Source organism: Piliocolobus tephrosceles, chromosome 10, assembly GCF_002776525.5.
Source record: "Piliocolobus tephrosceles isolate RC106 chromosome 10, ASM277652v3, whole genome shotgun sequence".
NCBI lineage: Eukaryota > Metazoa > Chordata > Mammalia > Primates > Cercopithecidae > Piliocolobus > Piliocolobus tephrosceles.
The window spans coordinates 79,248,583-79,255,905 of NC_045443.1; positions in this window are offsets into that span (position 1 = coordinate 79,248,583).

Genomic DNA, 7,323 nt, shown 5'->3' on the forward strand with positions numbered 1-7,323 from the left:
TCTCAACTATTCCCTTGAGCTTTATCTTCATTTCAAAATTCTAAGATACTATTTTAAAAGGGTTTTCTCTGTGTAGTTTAGAACATACTGCTGAGGGGAAAGATAGTTATAGAATAGCACATATAACATGATATTACACAATGTACTCTCACGAAAATAGTATGTCTGCACATGTGTGTATACTTAGAGATCTTGAACAAGGTTCATCAAAGTATTAGTAGTTGTTACATCAGGGTGTTAAAATTTTATGTCTTTTTCTCTGATTTCCAATTTTTAAACTTATTTGAATTTCTAGATTGATCATATACATTTTAAAAATATATTTCCTAAATGAAAATAGATTATCAATAAGCAGAGTAAATGAAAATATATCAGTAAATATGCATAGTAGTGGAATTGGATAGTTTAAAATGATAATGGTGTTTTCCTAGATAATCTGAAGATTATAATTTATTTTCCTATTTTATATATTTTCCAAAGAAATATTAAATCACAAAAATTTCTCACAATGAGTAAAATATAACCTTTAAAATTGACAACAAAAAAGTCCTGGAAACAAAATTCCTTGCCACATTTAAAAACTTTCTAATTGGTGACCTCTGAGATTCTTAAACAGGGTAAAGTGTACACAACCATAAAAAAAAAAAAAAAAAAAAAAAAAAAGAAGAAGAAATCATGTCCTTTGCAGCAACATGGATGAAGATGGAAGCCATTACCCTAAGGGGATTGAGAAACAGAAAAACAAACAGTGCATGTTCTCACTTCTAAGTGGGAGTTCAACAATTGATACACATGGACATAAAGATGGAAATAATAAACACTGGAGACTCTAAAAGAAGAAAGTGTGGGAGAGGGGTGAGGGTTCATAAATTACCTATTGGGTACAATGTTCCCTATTTGGGTAATGGATACACTAGAGGCCCAATCTTCACCAGTATGCAACATACTCATGTAACAAATAAGAATATGCAACCCCTGTATCTAAAATTAATTAATTAAAATCCCCCAGAAACAAAACAAAAACATTAAGCAAATATTTCTCAGTAATAATATTGGATTTCAGTTGATATTATAAATTTAGCCCACACTTTCATGTTCTTACGCAGAATCCTTTGGCTCCGAAGACGCTAATCAATGGGAACTGGAATAATGACCAAGAGATATTTGGCAATATACATGATCTACATATCTCAGACTATAGTTAGAATCTTGGGCATTTTTTCTCTTCTTCCCCATTATTTTTTCCTTTACTATACTAAATAAGACTGAGGTCCATAAGTTTGACATGCAAGCACCTCATTGTAGCCACTTGTTCACCCTCTTTAAAGGTGCCCGCAAACTCCTAGACAATGACGCCTATTAGGTTGAAACATTTCCTCACAGATTTTGAATGTAACTCTGTTTTCTGTCTTCATAGATTAGACAGGGTATGTCCATATGAGTGTCCCCTTGAGTATCTCTAGCTATCTCAATAAGCCCCAAGAACTCCAGGTGGGTAGAATATTAAGAAGAAACTCCCAAATATATTTAGTTTTTAATTTTTCTCTACTGGTACTGTGTATGCTAGCAATGATCTCTTTTCCTACATCTATGGTTGCTCAATGGAGCAGAAAAATATCATAGAAGAAAAAATAGATTGGGGATACTGTTTTTCTGAGCTTCATGAAAAAACCATGATTTACAATATACAATATTGTTATTATTCCCCACGCTTCATGTCTGGACTTATGATCTAGGCTTGTGGCTATATAAGTTTTATCCTGTACAGACTCAAGCAGCAGGTCAAACACATTCACAGGAACAATCTATTCCCCAGCTGCTTCTTCCAAATTTAATTTATTTTGTGAAATATATTTTTATTAAAGAAACATACTTCTTATAAGTGCACAAGTCAGTGGAATTTTACAAACAAAATACACCTCCATTGCAACACCTGGATCAAGAAACAGAATATTGCCAACCCCCTAGAGGGCCAACCCCCTTAGTGTGCCCCCACTAAGTCACTGTCCCTAAGGCTATAGTTTTATTGAGTATATTTGTAGGAGTGAAATTGTTGAGACACAGGTTTATATCAGTTCTAATATTTAAGAGATTAAATCACTTTTGCCTGTTTTGTACTATATATATGAAATTATAAAGCAAAAATTCTTTTATATTTTCAAAAAAGAGGCAAAGTATAATGTTCAGTAAAGAAGGAAGCATAGTTCACCAACATTCCCAATAGTTTTTAGATTCTAGCAATAAAGAATGCCGTAGAAAATAATGATAAATATTTATATATAGTTAATGTAGCCTTCTGCTTTGCACATTATCAGTGACTAAGAGTGTTGATAGACCATTCTGACTACAAGTCTACTATAGTACATCCTAAATAGAATTTTATCATGAGGCACAGTTGATTTTGCAAGAGGTCATGAGGTCTCTAATTACTCTCCTCACAGTGAAAACAAAAAGTGTGATTTGGTGCTGGAACAGTACATAGCTCTAAAGAAATGGGTTGCTCTGAGGACATTTACACTGATAACACTGCTGAATGAATATTCAGTTTCAGTTGGGATGAAGTAGAGCAGTAGAGTCTGCGATTCCCCCCAACTATGAATCTTCAAAGGCTGAAATGATCTCAGTTTTGGTGCCAGCAAAGGCAGAAACAAATCCTCTCTGGAAGAAAGATTTTCCATTTCGTGTAATGCTAGATTCTCAATGGATAAAATAAAGAAATAAAATATATCAAAGATTACCAAATTATCAAAGGTCACCAAAAGAAGTCCACCCACTAACTCAGAGTTTGATTAAAAAAGAAAAGATGTATTCAGTAATACAATAGGGTGACTATAGTTAACAATAATTTATGGTATATTTTAAAGTAATAAAAAAGTGAAAATATAATGTTTCTAACACAAAGAAATAATAAGTGCATAAGACTATCAATATCCCAATAACCCTGATTTTATCACACATATTGTATGCCTGTATAAAAATATCACATGTATCCCATAAAAATAGACAAATGTTATCTGTGTATCCATGATAAGCAAAGCAAAAATTTTTAAAAAGATTTAGACACTAAAATTTAGAGATATTGAAACTGTAGATGTTAGAGAACGGCTACAGATGAATTCCTTTTTAAAAATATAGTCTATAACAAAACAATGAGGAATTAACTTCTAGAAATAATCATATGTAATTTTTCAAAATAAAAAGAACCACTGAATTGCTTAAATAGTAGATTAGAAAGAGTCAAAAAGAGAATTAACAAACTGGAATATATATCCTAAGAAATGACTAAAATACGTCATGCAGATAAAGAGATATATTAAAATGACATTAATATTTATATAGGACAGACCGAGAAGTCTAGTGAGCATCTGATTGGCATCCCAGAAGCAGGTAATAAAAAAAGTAAGCAGGGAAAGTAAAAAATATTCAAAAAATATATTAAACACATATTAAACAAAAGTCAATATTTCAAGAAATAATGGTTGTGTTTCCTGAACTGATTTTATATAAAAAATAAAATACATATCTAGGAAGCACATTTTATCTAAAATAAGAAGATATCACTTGCAAAGAGACAACAGCTCATTTCTAAGCAGTTATGTCAACAAGATTAAGAATGGAAGTCAGAAGGAAGTAAAAAGAATGTTTCCAAGTATACACAGTAAATTAGTGTTGCCATAGGAATATATAACCAGTAAGATTACCTTTAAAAATGTGAAGTGGGATGGTTTCAAACATAAAGCAGAAGTTGAAAATGTGAAAATATATTAGGCATAAAATAAATAACCTGAACAGGGACAAAAATTTTACCTATTATCATGAATATAACTTAGTTAAATTCCCTATTATAAGACAAGGTGTGCCAGCGTGGTGGCTCATGCCTGTAATCCCAGCACTTTGGGAGGCCAAGGTGGGTGGATCATGAGGTCAGGAGATCAAGACCATCCTGGCTAACACAGTGAAACCCCGTCTCTACTAAAAATACAAAAAATTAGCTGGGCATGGCAGGGGACACCTGTAGTCCCAGCTACTCAGGAGGTTGAGGCAGGAGAATTGCTTGAACTCAGGAGGCGGAGGTTGCAGTGAACCGAGATCGCACCACTGCACTCCACTTTGGTCAACAGAACGAGACTCTGTCTAAAAAAAATAAAATAAAATAAACAAATAAAAGTAAAAACATAAAAATAAAAGACAAGGTGTAACAAGAACTTTCTTTTTTTTGCTGTTTTTGTTTGTCTGAGTACTCAACAAATTACAAATATGAGATAATCCCTTAACCTGATGTAACATCTAAAATATTCTCTCCCTGTACACCATCTGCTATTAAGATCAAATCATGAGGTATCATCCTTTCATATTTGTGTAACTGGTATTTATGCAAATTTGGTTACTATTACTGTCCATTTTACTATCTTCTAGCCTTAGGAAAATGACTTTAGAACCACAGCACCCACTCCACCCTTCCCCCAACTCCAGTTATTTCTAGAGGTCACCAATGTGTATTGTATATGATCTCAACGACATCCTCTAACGTCTTGCTCATTTCCATCTTATGCAAAGCTCTCTTGGACACTAAAGATCCATCAGTTCACAGGGAGTCAGAACTTCAGTGTGCTCCTCACAGAAACTGAAATAATGCTTTTGCCCACTTGAGACCCCACTGGTCTCTAAGCCCTGAGGCAGCACTGTCTATACTCCGTATTTCCTAAATCCCTTTGAAACGTTTATCTTCACTTTTAAACAAAGGTATTCTTTCTAGAAATTTCCAAAGTAGCAAATGGGAGCAAGTTTGAGCATAAACCATCCTGTATTTCTTCTCTTCATCAAGTCTATCAATCGCTGCTAGCAGACATTTCTCACAAAATTTCCTCCTTCTCTCTCACGTCACATAGTACCTAGATCCTAATAATATACCAATTAAAAACAAGCAAGATAGTTTTAAACAATAGTACTATTTAATGGTGGGTTATGAGAACCATTCAGTCAGGGTAAGTGCCTGAATATTCAGGAAACTCAGATGATATGCTATATTGGCATATACTAGCTATATTATTCCATTTGCACACTGCTATAAGGACATACCTGAAAGTAGGTAATTTATAAAGGAAAGACGTTTAATTGACTCACAGTTCAGCATGGTTGGGGAGGCCTCAGGAAACTTACAATCATGGAGGAAGGTGAAGGGGAAGAAAGGCACCTTCTTCACAAGGTGGCAGGAAGAAGTACTGAGCAGGGGGAAGAGTCCCTTAAAAAACCATCAGCTGTTGTAAGAATTCACTCTATCATGAGAACAACGTGGAGGAAACAGCCCCTATGATTCAATCACCTCCACCTGGTCTCTCCCTTGACATGTGGGGATTATTGAGATTTACAATTCAAAATAAAAATTTTGGTGTAATTTTTCTATTACACCTAATCATATCACCAGCTGAGTCATACCTAGCAATACTGTAAGTATTAACAAAGTTAGGTTTCATCTTATGGTGGCTGGAGCAGGTTGTCAATGTGTTTCCCTGCATAGTTTTCTTTTTGTCATTGTTGATGGTTCACTATCTATCATCCAGTGTGCTGTCAAAAATGAGAACTCAGAAGTTTTTGACACTTTGATGGCAAAGTGATTTACAATTCTATTAAAAAAAATTAGATACAGCTTTATAGTATCTGTAGAAGTGGAAGCCTTTTTTAATTGGATCAAATCCACAGTTTTTTATTTTTGGTAGAAACAAAAGACGATAGCTTAAAATGGCCACTTGTCTCTTATTGTCAGTTCAGTGTGTGATAAAATAACTTTGTCAATTTTTGGCAATCATGGAGAGTGATAAAATTATATATTGTTTGGACATCAGCTGGCGTAAAAAGTGGTGTGGGCTATTGTCACTGGCACATTGATTGGTGTTATAAGCAAAATTGACTGGGAAGTAAGCATTTAAGACTCACATGTTACTCAAGGGAAAAGAAGAATAGAAGAAAAATGCATCCATGTAGTTTATATTTTGCTAAACGTTTATTCATATCTCTTTGAACTACATCTCTTGTTACAAAGGAAAAACTTTAAATTAATTAAACTAATAATTTAAATTATATACATATAAACATACACATCCAAACCTACTGGGTAGGTTTTAAAGGTCAAAGGTATTTTTAAGGACACGTCTTAGAATACATTCAAGAAAGAGATCATTTCAATTACATGCAAGTTCTTTCTGAGGATGGTAAATTGAGTGAGTCCAACACACTTCATGAAGCTTACATAGCATTGATGCCAAAACCAGAAAATAACTGTATCAGAAAGAAAATATACAGACCCATCTGATATATAATCATAGAAGAAAGATTCTCAGTAAAACAGAAGAAAATCTTCTTTAGCAGCTCATTATTAAAAAGTAATGCAAAATAATTTAACCTCTGAATGTCTCTTCATCTGCTTTACTTCAGTCATAAGAGAAAAAAGATAATAATCCAAATAAATAAATACAAATATTAAACATGATTAAACATGCATTCTTAGTAAAAAAAAAAAAAAAAAAAACTAAACAAATAATAACAAACTTCAGAAAACTAGTAATAGTAGTAATAGAAAACTACCTTTTAAGTGGACAAAGATTTCTATATAAGCCCCTAGCAAACATCATATCCAATGGTGAAATATGGAAATGATTTATTTACTCCTATTTCAGTCCTCTATCACCATTCATTTCAGCTATTTTCTATTTTTTATATTATAGATAGTGCTGTGAGAAACATCCTTTCTACTACAGTATATTGTCTATTCCACACTATTTCCTTATAGTAAGGTCCTGAACATAAAATTTTTCAAAATGTATATAACTTCTAAGACTCTTGGTATATATTTCCCAATTGCTCTTGATTTTCCTTGGACAATGCCTCAATTTAAAACATTTCACCATCTGGTTCCAACACCCTTCAGCAGCCTTATCTTTCCTCAAAATTATTTTCTAATGTTGTGAGTTTACTTATGGCACCCAGAACCTGATATGTGCTTTCATATATCCTTTTGCTATATGATAAAGTCACTGCCTCTTTCAAAGTCCAGTTCACTGTTACTTCTCACTCTGTTTTGGGGGAAGCTCTCTGATTCTCATGGCAATATTAATCGACCCTTTCACTGCATTCCCTTTGCGATTGCCTTGGGTTATTTGTACGATTATCACATTGTACTAGTTAGCTGTTTTTCTGCCTGGGTAAGTTGCCAGTTTCTTGTAAGCATTAACCATGTCCTCTTCACCTTAAACCCCCAGCAAAGACTAGTGTAAGAAACATATAATCTAATCTTAATAAATGTTTTTGAATAAGTAAAAGGAGCAT